At 40.6% G+C, this 14670-nt stretch overlaps 1 non-coding gene across 1 annotated transcript; it reads left to right on the top strand.

Moving 5' to 3' along the window:
• The first annotated feature begins 382 nt into the window (after positions 1-382).
• On the top strand, positions 383-514 carry LOC127691749 (small nucleolar RNA SNORA17). The gene has a single exon (XR_007979345.1). It is a non-coding gene; the product is annotated as a small nucleolar RNA SNORA17 (small nucleolar RNA).
• Positions 515-14670: the final 14156 nt, after the last annotated feature.

Below are 14670 nucleotides of genomic sequence, written 5' to 3'. Positions count from 1 at the left end.
CCATGAACATGGGTTTGTATAATCTAGATTTACTTTTTCTTTTTAATGTTTTTGGTTTTGAGTTGTATTCATTTATTTTACAGGGTTTGCACAAACATATGAATGTTCTTGGATATTTATAGAACATACTGTCTTCAAGTTGCATGCATAGATGAACCTGTGGTTATCAGTGTTAGCTGACAAGCCTTGAGAAGGTGGACTCCTCACATTAGAACAGCTTTACCTTTGTTTTTAATGACGAACAGGGAGTTGCTGATCTGGATTCTACTTATTATTGACTTATTTTTGGAGACATTCTATATAATACAGTTAGGTGTATTCAAGGATTTCAATTTATTCTTGGTATGAAAAAAAATCATGACTTTAAAAACAAATCAAAGCAACTGCCCCTAGAGGTATTACAGATTTGGCTGCTGTGTCACATGTACATCAGTGGGTGGAAGAAAGAAGAGAAACTATGTCTACCATCAGTGTTCTGACCCGTGAACATCTAAATTATTAGTTATCTAACATTCCCTGGAAGAAAGTAAGCCTGAGATGACCACCAGACCAGTGGCCATGCCATGACGATTGCACAGGGAGCTAACTTGACATGACCACCAATCTGGCATCATGCAGGCCTGTTGACTGAAGGCCACAGACCATGTTTGAGATGACCATCCCCACCCTCCGCTGAGTGCCAAAATGCACTAGGAGGGCATAGCTCTTCTAGTACCACTTCTAAGGTGACCCCAAACAATCAGAGATTATGGGTACCCTTAAGAAAAGTGAGTGAAATGCCAAAAAAGAGAAGAGAAACAAACAGCTCATGGGCACAACAAGGAAAGGCAGAACCAGAGAGTTTATGGTAGTGAGGAACAGCCTAATGCCAGCTGGGACCATGGTGGGTTCCTGGTATTTACCGCCACCTTGGGTCATGTCTGTCTCTGTGGCCCTGCAGCTACCAGTCTCTATTATCACTGAAGGCCAGGTGGATATCCCTGGTCTGTCCTGCTGCCCAGGTATATGTTGATTTCTGAAGGATGCAAAGAACTAGCACCACCCCTCCCCTGGACATAATGAGATATCTGGCCCTGAGCTTGAAAGAAGAACAGCTGACCCCACTCCTAGCTAGCTCCAATACTTGGGAGAACAGTTCCTGTACATTGTAAGGGTGGTGGGTGAACTGTCCTCCAGAATATAAGCATGGGAGAGTTGGCCCTGCCACTCATCTTCTATGCAGTGCCATGGATGATGGAGAAAGAACCTCCTCCCTACTCACCTCTTTCCATCTGTAACAGAACTTTCATGACCTTGTTCTGGGGTCATGAAAACAGGAGAGATGGCTATTTTCTCATATGCTGCACTTGGGAGATCAGGTCCTGAACCTCACCTGGGCAGCACAGAAGAGCTGGCCCTGGATGTGGCCATTGCAGGTGAGCCTGGTCTAAGAGTCTCTTGTATTCTGTGTTGGTGGCATGGGCTTAGGGATAGATGCCCTCCTCCACTCACTGATGTTTTGTCACCTATGGCAGGTGGGACAATGGTCATAGAGTAGCCTCTGGGTCATAAGAGTGGGAGAAATGACCTCAGTGGGTGCAACAAGGAGGCCTTGCACTCTGGTTGGGCAGCAGTGTAGAGCTGGCTCTGGTCACAGGGGTTTCTTCCAGTGAGCAGGCCCCCAAAACACAAGAGCCAGTAGGCTAACCAGTTCAGACCTCTCAGACCCAGACTCAGGGCTTTGAGGTGGCCCACCAGAACATATACCCCATGGATGAACTGCTGATGTACATAAAAGGGATGTTTCTTCAGATCTAAAACTACAGGATTTCAACATCACAGGGCAACAACTGGATATACTAGAGGAGTCCCAGTGAGGTTCCAGTATTGATCGAGTAGCAGAAGCTGGAGCACTCAATTGCAATGAGCCAATACATCATCACAATGAACATTTGAAAATAAAGAAGTGTGAACAACATTGTGAACTGTGGGACATTGACATACTACAGATTCCATGATGAAGTTTTTTTTTTCTCTCTTGGGGGACAGATTGGGTGGCTACAAGGATAGATGGTAGGTATGAGGCAAGAGAGAAATGGGTGGGATTGGGGTGCATGATGTGAAATTCACAAAGAACCAATAAAAAGTTAGAAATAAAAAATGAACAAAAAAGCAAAGCAAAACAAACAAAAACCTAAATTTGGTGTTGTATAGTAACTTCCACTCACTCTTTTTCTGTCTTGTATGTTCAAGTCTCCATCTTAGAATCAACACATTATTTCAGTTGTTGGTATCTGAAATGTAAATATGTCATTTTAGCTTCAAAAAGAAAACTTTTAAATATGAGAGACTTAATATCATAAATGATTTTCCAGTGATGATTTTGCAGCAATATTTTAAAAGACCATTGTCTTTCAGGTGCTGTCATATCTGTTGGAAATTCAGCTAGAACCTTGGCTAAGGTAATAGGTCTCTATTTGTTGTTTTCTAAGAATTCACTTTTTCTTTTAGGATAAACTTACAATATTGTTAGGTGTATGGATTTTAAACAATTTAAAAGTTATAGCACAATGCCTTCCCTAAGTATCTGAAGATATTTGGAAGTTATCTCTACAGAAACTGCTCCTGTTCCTCACCATCCTGGCCCCAGTTCAGTGCCGGTTAAATATGTGCTGTGTACCTAGCCATGCTTCTCCCCACCACTGCTCAGCTTAGGCCCTGGGTCTAAAACCAGCCACGCAGAAGGCATTCACTCAAGGGAGCCTCATCTCTGACTCCCTCCCCACTTTCTTCTTCAGCATCTTTGATCCTTGAGTCCTGATGATCCTATTTGCTCTCCAATGCCTCCAGACTTTCGCTTTCATGTTTAGATGTATAAAATTACTCTCTATGAGAGTGAGCTACCATTGCAAACTAAATCATCATGGCCAGGAGCACTGGTCCCATGATCCTTTCAACTAAAAAATTTAATTCACTGAATATTTATTAAATCATAAAATTATACAGCTCAATATTCCTCAGCATAAGCAGTGCTGCCAAGATTCTTCTACTTACACAGCATCACATCATTTTCCAGGAAGTTAATGGGAATAGGGAAAGCTCACATCTTCAAACCAGACCTATCCTTGAATGTATTCATTCAAAAAGACTCCCATATAAGTGAACTAAAACAGATGGTAGCTGAGTAATACACTTACCGTGTTTCTCCTACAGTAATCATTGTACCGCTAGGATTGATCCACAAATCACAAGCAACTTAGGGTTAGGGAAAAGAGTATGAAGCTATGACTTCAACTTCAGGGCCATTCAGACTTATGACTGTTGTCATGGCCGGAGAGCTACGACAGACTAGCCTAGCAGAAGGATGACATGCTGAGCACAATGAATATTTCAGATGCCACAGAAAGTACAACGTCTTCCATAAGTATCTGAACACATTTGGAATTTAACTCTACAGAAACTGCTCCTATTCCTGCACATCTCCTTGGGTTCAGAGATCCTGGCCCCACTACACTGTTGGTTAAATATGTCCTGTGCACCTAGCCATGCCTTTGCTCACCATTGAATGAAATGGTGCAATGGTGGAAATAATAGTGTCCTTGAGCTTTCCCCAACACTGATGCAATACTAATACTTTACTGTCTTTAGTGTAAGCATCTGCTGAAGAATATCCAACATGGAAGAGAAGACACATCTATCCTGCATGTGTCAAAGCACAATTATCAGTAGGAAAAAGTGGGAAGAGCCACTTTCTTTGACATAAATAGCCCTCGTGGGATTGCTATTTTCACTGAAGCTTTTATTTTGAGATGGAGGTCTTGCTGACTTTCTATGTACTTGAACATGTAATCTCCTAGTCTCTGCCTTTCAATTGCTGGTATTATAGGCATGTGCCCCTGTGCCATGCATTTCCCCTCATAATTCAATAAAGTCCAGTTGCTTAGGAAGTTTTCCTTTTGCAGATCAATACCCTCCTCTTTGGAGGAGGTTTAAACATCCCAGACCTGCACCTGAGCAATGTAGGCAAGGTCTTGGAAAGGAGAATGTGGCCAAAGCTGGTAGCCTTTACTTCAGAGGATTTTTTTTTTTTGAACCTGCAGGAAATTTGCTTTACCAGAATAAAAGATCAGAGATATATCTGTTCCAGGAACCCTGTAGACAAGCAACTTCATATTCTAACCTGGAGCCCTTAGCATCCCCCCTGAAGACAAAGAGCAATATGGGAAGTTGGCTACCCATGGACTCCAATGGATCCTGACCTGTGAATTCTGTGCTTTATAAGTAAAATCAGAAGTCCTTAAAGTGAACAAATTGTCTGATTGCATTGTTATGCACATCTGTATTGGCTTCCACCTTTACAAGGTCCACCCACACAGCCGTGGGAGTGGAGATAGCTACTGGAATCGCTGCACCACTGAAGACAGTGATTTCTACTCCTTCAGCTACGTTTCACTGTCTTTATCTCCCTGGAGAAGAAAGGAATCTTATGAATTCCTTCCTAATTTATGGCTGAATATTTACTGGCACAGTATTTTGTAGATTCTATACAAGCAACTATATCTTTTATAAGTTATTGAGTATCATGGCTATACTAATCCCTATCCTGATTAGTTTTATTGTTTGCCTGTCTCACTTTAGAAGAGTGATCAATGGTCTTGGTCAGATTGGCTTATAGGTATATCTATGAGGCATTTTTCTGATTGCTAATTGATCTAGAAGGCCCAGTCAAATGTATTACTATGCCTAGACAGGTGTTCTAAGCTATATAAGAAAGCTGGCTGAGCATGAGACGGAGGGCAAGCCAGGAAGCAGTGTTCTCCCATGTTTTCTGTTTCTGTTCTTACCATCAGATCCTGCCATGATTTTCCTCAGTGATGAACTGCAACCTCAAACTGCAAAACAAAATAAACCCTTTCCTCTTCAAATATTCCCTTTCATCGTGGTATTTCTCTCAGCAACAGAAAGCAAACTGTAACACGCCCAAGGTAGAATTTCATAGCTCTCCATTGTCTTTTAGTTCTAACAGTCTTCTAGTTCTCTGTTCTGTAGCTGTTCCCTGAGCTTTGGAGTAGTGGTAGTGGTGGTGGTGGTAGTGATGGTATGGGTATAAGATCTTATTTGGTAAGATAGTGAGGATTTCTGCATTTTCTTAAGGAATAGGAAGGAAATCCCCAGGATACTCCTGTGTTATTTCCCATCACTGTGGTGTGTCTTGGATGCCAAGTGTGTTCTTCCTTTTCATTGTCTGCATTTTTTTTCCTGTAAAAGTATAGACTTGTGATTCCTGTCCTAAAAATTTATACTAATTACTATGATATCTTTGTAAAGGATACTGTGTCCCTGTTGATAACATGATACATTATTTTTTCAGTTACTGAATATTTAAAAAGAATCAAATGATGTCCACAACATGGACAAATACAAGTTCAGAAATGTAATATATTCACAATCATGTAATTTGTGCTGAAGTACACAAATGATGTGAAAATGAAAACTCTGATACTATTCATAATTACATAAAATTATTACTTTCCTGATTAAATCACTTTTATCAAAGGTGACTTTACAGTAAATAACAAAACAACCCCCAAAACTTAACAAAGTTAAGACTAATAAGACTAGATTGAAGTGATGTAATTTAGGAAGTTGAAAGAGTAGCAAAAAAGTGAAACAGAAGATGATTCTGAAGGGAATTTTGGGGAGGGATTATTTTCATCTTGCATTAATCCCTGTCTCTGGGTGGGTGGGAGTTGCTCTGCACACAGAACCAGTCCCTCTAGACTTTTATAGTGCTTTGTTTACATGTCTCAGGTTTCTGTGAAGTGGAGGTGGAAGGAGGCAGGCACTCAGGAAGTAGGAGGATTTGGGCCACATTTAGTTAATGATGATGCAATAGTTGGAACAGCTGAATCGACCTTCTCTCAGAGTGTCTTTAGTGTCCTTAAACATCTATTTACAAAAATAAAATAAAATCATTCCCATTTCTAGACAGAGAATTATGTTGGGTGGGGGTACAGATAAGTGTCAAAGATAAGCCAGTGTTGTTTCCCTTACTGAAGTTAGCTTTTTTCTGCCCTAACATTTTGTCTTCAGACTATTAATATGGGCCTCATGTTTTCAATCACCTGTCATTCTCTGTAAGTGTTGGAACTTTAGCTAGGGAATGATAGATCACAACCACAGACTGCCCTTTGGCTTTTGTCTTCATGTGTGTTTCCCATTCTAAAATGTAAGCATAGATAAATTGCAGTGAAAGTGCTTTTACTTTGCTAAGGAATATAAACTGGGACTTCTGGAGAGATCTAATCCACTGGGAAGAAAATAGTAAAGCCAAACAGGGTGCCAAGAATGAAACAAAAACCAACAGAAGGCTTCAAAATCTTCTACTTTGTGATTTAAATTGTAAGAAAAGTTTTGCCTATTCTCCTTAAACTAGCCCACTATTGGTTTTTGAATAGAAAATTGCTCACAAATGCATGTGTCTAAATACTTGGTCTTTTCTTGGTGACAGTCTTTAAGGTAATTATGGACTTTCAGGGGAGAGGAGATTTGCTGGAGGAAGTGCATTACCAAGGTTAGAAGAATTTGAGAGTTTATAACCTGACATAACTTCCTGTTATCTTTCTTTTTCCTGTGTGGATGAAAGGTAATTGGCCAGGATCAGGCTCCTGCTAGCATGTCTGCTCTTCCGTGATGGACTGTGTCTACTCTGGAACTGTAAAGTAAAACAAACTTTTGCTTACCTATGTGATTTGTGGCCATAGTATTTTATCATAGTATCAGAAAAGTAGCTAATACCTACCAAGAGATAAAACTATTCCAAGACTAAAGTCTTACTGGAAATTTAGCTTTCAAATCTAGGAGGCTTTCTATGGGATATATGGAAAAACTGTGTCATTCCTGTAGGGGTGTGTGGAAGAGCACAGGTGTTCTTCACACAGTTTCATGTGTTTGCTTCAGGAGCACACCCTACCTGAGCTGGTAGAGCAGTTTATCTGAATTTCAGTCACCCTCTGGCCCTTCCTTTCCCCTTCTGCAATAGCAGTGTGTATCATTTTGACCCCATGTTGCTTAGCTGAGTTGTATACTAATGTTTGATTATTTTATGATTTCCTTTCAAACTCATGTTCAAGCTATGTTAGTTTCTTTTGACTATACTAGTGAGTGGTTTATTATGACAATTTTATTCTTACATATACTTCATTGGTCTTTCCTGCCCACCCTTCCCCATATCCTTTTCTAAACCCCTGATAGTTTCCCTTTTATTTCTTGTACCTTTTCTTTTTCTAAATTCCCACACTTAAAGAAACTAACAGTAACTTTCTGTCTGGGTCTGGCTTATATTGCTAACTATGATGATCTTCAGTTACAAGCATATTTTTTCAAACAACTATGGATATATCAGCTAATTTTATATTTTTATTATGAATAGGGCTTGGAATTTTACTTCTGAGTAACATATCTGAAAAAAAAAGAACAGCAGCATAGTGTATATTCCAGAGCATATTCTAGTGAAATATATGTCACTCTTTGCCACAGGCCAAGTTCATCTTGATAAATTTTATCTGGCAAGTTAAAAGGTAAAGTCTTACCTTTTGCTGTCTTTAGCAAGCACTCCAAAGTAAAGCTGTGTGAGGATGTGTGCAAGTGTGTGTATGTGTAGACGTGTGTGTGTGTGTGTGTGTGTGTGTGTGTATACAAATGTGAGTATAGGTGTGTGTACAGGTATGTTCAGTAAAGTGTATGCAAGGGTATGTGTGGTTGTGAGCACACATGTGGAAATAGAGTTGTGAGTGCTGGGTTACATCACAGTCCAATTGCTATTAGGTTAAACTTTAAAGGCTTTTACAAGGAAGAATATTCTACTAAGAAGTAGATGATTATCATCTATACTTCCGTGCTACTCAAAGACAAAGAAGTGGTTATGTAACCAAGATGGTAAATGTGAGATTGTTTTACCATTATGGACTATTTTAAAGAAAAAATAATCCCAAATAATTGTTTAAGAAATATCTAGTCAAAGTCATCAGCTCATTGATCAGTAACATAAACAAAATCCCAGCAACTAAAATAGCACAAACATCTGGACTCATGCCCAGTTGTCAGCTGGTTTTATGGCTCTGAGGGCTCTGGAGTAATTATCCCCTTAGATTCCATGCCGAAACTAGGAAAAGTGAAATGAAATCATGAATTGTCTCAGACAGTGATAAATAAGCCATAAAACCCTGATAAACCTACAGGGGTGTATAGATCAAGCTGTGAACTGTAAGGTTTCATTGAAAGTAGAAGATCTTTTTCAGTTACCAGAGCCGACATGTGAGAGCAGAAACAAGGCCCAGTTAAGCCATCTAGGGCCTGAGGAAGGCAGAGCAGAAAGCTCTCCCTGGTTCCTGCTCCCTGATAAAGGAGCTGTAGGGTAGACCTGACTCACCAAGACATTCTCTAAAATACATGTGTGAAAAGCAGCATTTTGTGTAACCTTTATCTATTTTTCATTCCAGGAAAGGAAGTACTGTTGATATACTTTGATGTTCTTCCAAAGGTCAAGACTGGTTTATGGTGGAATTTAGGAATTCTAACAAATTCTAAGAAATCAGTTGTTGCCTAATTAATTGACAAGTAAAACTGAGGATTTCCTCTGCAGAAAGGAATTCGGTCTTTCAGAGGTGCTAATCTTAGCCTCTGCCCTAAGAAGCTGGATGCTGAGTGTAATAGGAGACAGAGACTAACACATGGGTTTGACCATAACTCTACCAGGAGAAGGATGCTGTTGTCATGCTTGGATAAATTCACCAACCTCTTCTCATCCAAGCATGACCAACACAGAGTTTTACAGACATGGATATCTGTGTGATCAAATTACAGACTTGTTGCTCAGCAGGTGGGTTCTATAGCCTTGGATCAGATATTGAAGCCACTCTACTCTTCAATATTTTCATTACTGAAAAGTAAGGAGTAACAGTTTTTCCTAGCTACTTCCGGGTGACTTTAATAGAATTCCTTTATGTGATTGAATCTCAAGAGCTGCTAGTATGATTTTTAGGAATGTTCAGTCCACATTTAAATGTCCTGTTCTAGTTATTTAAGTTCTCCATCCCAGAGCATAAATATATATTTTTAATGTTTTACTTCTGTGTAACATCAGTAAGAGACAAATTGTTTTTTAAGTGTGTGTAAGAATACAGTAATATAATTGTACCATTTTTTTTTAACACCCAAGCAAACATTTTGGGAACTTAAGTGACATTACTTGCTTTCAGTGGTAACATTTGGAATGTCATGCTCTTGGCTCACCAAACAAATCGCTCATTTGGAGGCCAACTCACCCTGCAGTAGTGAATAATATTTGGTTCTGATAAGAAAATATTAACCCATTTTATCTGTTGAGTTTCCCAAAGGATCTGATTTTGATTTCTCAGGTCTAGTCTCTGGGTTTGGATTTTATCTTACAGTTTGAACATTCCATATTCAGCTAGTAAGGCTGTTCCTCAGTCATAGCTGATCCTCCAACCACCTAACTCTATGGATTTTTGCAAACTGCCTATGTGGATTGGGCCAACCTGGATGGATCTTTGGCCTTCACCATGGGGAGCAGAAAAGGAGGGGAGGTAAATCTCACAGAGCAGGATGTCTGTGGTCATTCACCTAGGACACATATCACAGTAGCTCAACACAGCTTCCCATACACCATCCTCTGTAAAACACTCATTACCACCATGCCGTTGCACACTTACAAACCATGAGAAAGAGGTAGAAGATGAGTGATATTGACCAGCACATTCCAGTTTTGATAGTCATACGTCCACTGAGTTTTTTCATACCACCTTGGCTTCAGGTGGAAGAGAAAATAATGAACAACTGCAGGTAATTGTTCTCAGATGCTCACAGGCGAGACCATGGCCAGAGACAAACTGAAGAGTGGGACTGCGTATGCTTTTGCTCAGCCTTTTGTTAGCTTTCAAAAACATGTACATCCTTCCTTTGCGGCATGAGTTTTGTATGCTTCAAGTGGGGATTCGTGTGTGAGCTCTCACACGAAGGGACAGGTGGAGCATTCACTTTCTGTGTGTGAGAGACAGCATTGTTCAGGAAAGAAATGTCATACGGCCCTTTCCTAACAAAGAGCTCTCAGGAAATTACTTCATTTGGGCTTCAACTAGCCATCTATAAAATGAGTTCCATATATTATTTTGGCAGTCATAAAAGTGAGCTAATACATGAACAGTACCTTGAATTGGGTCTGTCACAGGGTAAATAAATGTTGCATATATTTTAGCAATTGTCATAGGAAGCTAACTGTCCTGAATCCAGAATCTGGAACCTTAGTATGCCTTACCTGAACTTAGGGGACTGCAGTAAGCCGTAAATATAGAATTACTGGTTTGAAATTGGGAAAAGATCTTCACCAACCCTACATCAGATAGAGGGCTAATATCCAATATATACAAAGAACTAAAGAAGTTAGACCCCAGAAAACCAAATAACCCTATTAAAAATGGGATACAGAGCTAAACAAAGAATTTTCACTGGAAGAACTTCAAATGGCTGAGAAGCATCTTAAAAAATGCTCAACTTCATTAGTCATTAGTCATTACAAATCAAAACAACCTTGAGATTTTACCTTACACCAGTCAGAAAGGCTAAGATTAAAAATTCAGGAGACAGCAAGTGTTGGAGAGGATGTGGAGAAAGAGGAACACTCCTCCACTGTTGGTGGGGTTGCAAATTGGTACAACCATTCTGGAAATCAGTCTGCCGGTTCCTCAGAAAACTGGGCACGTCACTTCCGGAAGATCCGGCTATAACACTCCTGGGCTTATACCTAGAGGATTCCCCAGCATGTAATAAGGATACATGCTCCACTATGTTCATAGCAGCCTTATTTATAATAGCCAGAAGCTGGAAAGAACCCAGGTATCCCTGAACAGAAGAATGGATGCAAAAAAAAATGCGGTATATATACACAATGGAGTACTATTCAGCCATTAGAAACAATGAATTCACGAAATTCTTAGGCAAATGGATGGAGCTGGAGAACATCATACTAAGTGAGGTGACCCAGTCTCAAAAGATCAATCATGGTATGCACTCACTAATAAATGGATATTAGCCTAGAAACCTGGAATACCCAAAACACAATCCACACAGCAAATGAGGTACAAGAAGAATGGAGGAGTGGCCCCTGTTCTGGAAAGACTCAGTGTAGCAGTACAGGGCAAAACCAGAACAGGAAAGTGGGAAGGGGTGGATGGGAGAACAGGGGGAGGGAAGGGGGCTTATGTGACTTTTGGGGAGTGGGGGGGGCCAGAAAAGGGGAAATCATTTTGAAATGTAAATTAAAAATATATCAAATAATAAAAAAAGAATAATTTAAAAAAAAAAAGAATTACTGGTTTGTTGGTTCTGAGAAACTGAAGTCTGAAGGAAAATTGAAGCATCCTCAAATGTTTCAAATAGCACCCTTGCAGAACTCTGAAGGGCAGCCTAGTTCCTGGTTGAGCTAAGGTTAGAAGACCCAGTGACCTTGAAGAGACGGTAAGCACTTCACCTGATTCCCAGGCACCAGGCCACTGTCACTAGATGCAGCCCTCCATAGATTTGTGGCCATCAGTCACATAAGCCACAAGCCCAACCTGAGAAGTGAGGTATGGTTTTACTCATCCACTTTCTGCCATGACAATAAATACCTTAAAACCATGGACTGTCTCTTTTCATGGGGATCTGCCCTGGAGAGCCATGGAGAAGGTCTTCTTCTATAGAGCCACTTGCTAATCTCCCATAGAAGGCTTCTCTGCACCCCTAGCCATGGCTGCCACCAAGCCAAACTCAAGTCAACCACAGTCATTTAAAGATGCCTCCACCCCCCTCCCCAGGACCAGTTGGAGCTCCCCTCTTTTCCCCCTGGCCCCGGGATAGATCCAGCCCATGGGCCCCAAATCCATTGTCAGTTCTTCTGTGCCTCCCAGCAGCACCTGGGTGCCCAAAAGGTTGCAAACCAGATACTCCTGGCCTCCTTGCAGGTTTGGGAACCCCTGAGCCAGCTCTGTCTGTCCTGTGCCTCAGTTTGTGCTTTCTCACCTCAGAAAAAGCTCGGTTAACTTCTTGGATCCTGCCTCCTCAGTGGCCATGCCATGTGGCAGAGCAGATGTGGGACCCATAACCCTATACACCGTCTTCTCTAAGTCCAGGGTACAGACACTAGAACTTTCATAGAGTCTCTGGTGAAAGCATGTATATTTCCATGAGTTTTATAAGCAATCCCAATGCTAGGTCTTGAGGTTGTGCTCAGCAGTTAGAGCCTCTTTGTTAAAAGTAAGTTACTTTAGTTGTTGAAGACACTGTCACCATCACAGAAGAGGGGTTTCGTACCTTTTTTCAGATTAGCATGAGTATAGCATAATGGGAAGGCTGCTTCTCTCAGCAGAGAATGTGGAAAAAGTACATACTTCTGTGTGAAGTAGGTCTCAGGAAGTAATGAACTGAATACAAATCCTACCCCCTAGTTCCTTTGACACATTTCATGTGTCCTATTGTACCTAATATATGTTGAGAATATTGAATGAAACCACTGGCTCTTGCAGATAGAACATTTCTATACCTGAATGACTGCATACCGTGTTGGTCCAGTAGCAAGAACCAGTGATGTATTTATTTTCAAAAGGACACAGGATGTCATGGCAGAAGGCAAATTGAATATTCACAAACAGGAGCTTGTGGGTACCTTCACTACATACCTGATCTTTCTACATTCATGGCAATTTTACTCTCTCCTGACCTTTACTGCAAAAACTAAGGCTTAGTTTTCATGAGGGTAGGTACTTACCTTCCTCTTCCTCCTCCTCCTCCTCCTCCTCCTCCTCCTCCTCCTCCTCCTCCTCCTCCTCCTCCTCCTCCTCCTCCTCCTCCTCCTCCTCCTCCTCCTCCTCCTCCTCCTCTTCTTCTTCTTCTTCTTCTTCTTCTTCTTCTTCTTCTTCTTCTTCTTCTTCTTCTTCTTCTTCTTCTTCTTCTTCATCTTTCAAGTGATTCTGTGTAAAATGTTGACATTCCAGCAAGTTATTGTGCTGAAGGCTCACTTTCTTTATGATTTCTCCATTGTACCATTGTGACCATTCTGGCAACAGAATAAAAAAAGTTAAATTGGTTCATTGGCTGTGTGTGTGTGTGTGTGTGTGTGTGTGTGTGTGTGTGTGTTAATGTTTGTGCAGATACATTCATCCACACACATGCTTGGGGATATCAGAGGTCAACAAAAGTGAATTCCTCGAACATTCTCCACCTTATTTCTTGAGGCAGGGTACACACAGACATAATAGACTTTTGTATATGTTCTGGGGATTTAGACTTAAGCCTTTGTCCTAGTTATCATAATTGTCAACTCATCACACCCTTGACTCACCTAAGTAACTCTGGAGATATTGTCCAGATCACATTGGCTTCCCCATGCCTGTATAGACATTGACTTGATTTATAATTGCTGCAGGAGAGCCATTCCATTGTGGGTGGCACAATCCCTATGCTTGTGATCCTGAATTATAAGAAAGTCAGTTAAGTACAAGCCTGGGAGCAAATATGTTTGGACCAACAACAACATCTCTCTATGGATTTTTATCCCTGACTTGAGTTTCTGGCCTGATAGCCCTCAGTGACTGATTATGACCTTGACGTGTAAGACAAATAAACCCTTTCTTCTACAGGTTGCTTTGGTCAGAGTGTTTTATTAGGAGCAGGGAAAAAACTAGAACAATCCTCATACTTGTGCATAAAACATTTTATCTACCATGCCTTCTCCCCAGACTGGATTGTCAGCCTTGACTCTCTATATATTTTTTTCAGTCATTTATAACAACTAAGGCAATATAGCTTTCAGAGGGCCATCAAAGAAAAACTTTACAGTGCAAATTAAATGGTTAGTACTGCATGAGATAAGTTCACTAGAGTCCTAATATACTGGAAGCCTATGGGAAGCTGTAGAGGCATGCTCTCATTGGAGTCAAGCTTTCTGTCTGCTGAGTGGTGTTTATCTGATTATAGTTAAGACCCTCCACTCTTACAGGAACTTGGATTGGAAAACCAACTGCCTTACCAAGTGTACTTTCTTGAATGACCTCCAGGACCTTGAGAAAGATCCATCTGGAGTTTGAAACCTGCATGGGGCAGAGAAGATTTATATATCAGAAGGGAGAAACAGAATTAATTTATAAATCTTTTAAGTAAATGGTCTCAGAAAAGGGAAGGAGCTAGATACAAGAACAAAATATAACCACTAGGAAGTGTAGTCAAGCTGTGATGTATGTCCCTTGGTGTTAAATGTAGCTGAATTCAGTTTAACTTCACAGGTTGGCTGGGAAACACCAAAGTATTTCATATATTATTAGAATTATCTTTTTCCTTTGCTGAAGGCTTGGTGGATAAAATATTAGTTTTCATCATGAAGCGGCTTTTGTCTACAGTATATGTTGGATGAAATAATAGTTTTTCATCTATCAAAAGCCAGCAAGCAAAGCATGGTGATACACATGCAGCAGTCCAGAGGCACTTCCAAGGATGGAAGTTCTTGAGTTCAAGATCAACTTTGGAAAAATAGTGAGATTCTGTGTCACAGAAAAAAGGACTAGACATGTGGCTCAGGATTTGTCTGGCACGTGGAAAGCTCCAGGCATAACCCCATATGTTTTGATGAACTTTTCTAAG

The sequence above is a fragment of the Apodemus sylvaticus genome, chromosome 8, assembly GCF_947179515.1.
Source record: "Apodemus sylvaticus chromosome 8, mApoSyl1.1, whole genome shotgun sequence".
NCBI lineage: Eukaryota > Metazoa > Chordata > Mammalia > Rodentia > Muridae > Apodemus > Apodemus sylvaticus.
This window is presented reverse-complemented; position numbering and strand designations above follow the sequence as displayed.